At 35.1% G+C, this 1,227-nt stretch overlaps 1 non-coding gene across 1 annotated transcript; it reads left to right on the forward strand.

Moving 5' to 3' along the window:
• The first annotated feature begins 493 nt into the window (after window positions 1-493).
• Window positions 494-600, forward strand: LOC118153225 (U6 spliceosomal RNA). The gene has a single exon (XR_004742482.1). It is a non-coding gene; the product is annotated as a U6 spliceosomal RNA (small nuclear RNA).
• The last annotated feature ends 627 nt before the right edge of the window (window positions 601-1,227 follow it).

The following is a 1,227-nucleotide window of genomic DNA, read 5'->3' on the forward strand; positions in this document are numbered from 1 at the left end:
ATCAAAGAGCAGAATTGCTCTAGAAATCAATATCACCAAAGGAGACAAATGGCTGAAAACTGGGGACAAATTAGAATTGCACACACAATGTAATACAGTACCCAGACAGGCAGTGATTTTCAAGGCTGCATATAAAGAGACACTTGATCCTAGGATGGGAAAGTAATAGCCTTTTTCTACAAAACTCTGGGGAGACTGCATCAGATAACCGTGTCTGAGGTAATACAGCCTCATCAAGAGTGTGATAGACAGGCAACAGAAATGACTAAGGAGCGGAAACATCAATTTCCAAGTTAGGCTTACGGAGCTAAATGTGCGCAGATTGGTGATGTAATGACAATGAGGCCCATGAGTCTGAACAGTAATACCATTTCTCCACAGAAAGAAAGATGTTATTTAGTGTAATTGATATGGGTTTATAAAAACAAACTGACCACCAAGACTTAGGACAAAAAACAAGAGGTTACTTCGACTTTTCTAAGAATGATATTCAGTGCTCGCTTCGGCAGCACATATGCTAAAATTGGAACGATACAGAGAAGATTAGCATGGCCCCTGCGCAAGGATGACACGCAAATTCGTGAAGCATTCCATATTTTTAAAAAACAAAAACAAAAGAATGATATTCAAAATACATTAAAATAAAATTGCACTTTATTTTTTAAATTTAATTTGACAGATAATATTGTGTATTTTTATTGTGTGCATCATGTTTTGGAGTATGTGTATATACATGAGCGAATGGTTAAATCTAACTAATAAATAAATGCATTGTCTCACATAGTTACCATTTTTATGATAAGAACACAACATTTCCTATTTTTATATTTTTCAAGAATATGTTATCATTAACTATTATCACCTTGCTGTACAATAGATCTCTCAAAATTCAATCCTCCTATTTCCTGTAATTATGCATCCATTGATCAACTTCTCCAGACTCTCCCCTTCCTGATAAGTACACCAGCCTCTGGTAACCACCATTCTACTCTCTAGTTCTATGAGATCAACTCTTAGATTCCACACAAGTGAGATGGTGTGGTATTTGTCTGTGACTAATATTTTTCACTTAACGTAATGTTTTCCAGGTTTATTAATGTTGATGAAAATGACAAGATTTTGTTCTTTGCTGTGGCTGAATAGTATTCCACTGTATATATACTACATTACTTTATCCATTCTTTTGTTGATGGACACTCAGGTTAATTCCACATCTCGATGGCAAAT

Source organism: Callithrix jacchus, chromosome 4 (genome assembly GCF_049354715.1).
Source record: "Callithrix jacchus isolate 240 chromosome 4, calJac240_pri, whole genome shotgun sequence".
Lineage (NCBI taxonomy): Eukaryota > Metazoa > Chordata > Mammalia > Primates > Cebidae > Callithrix > Callithrix jacchus.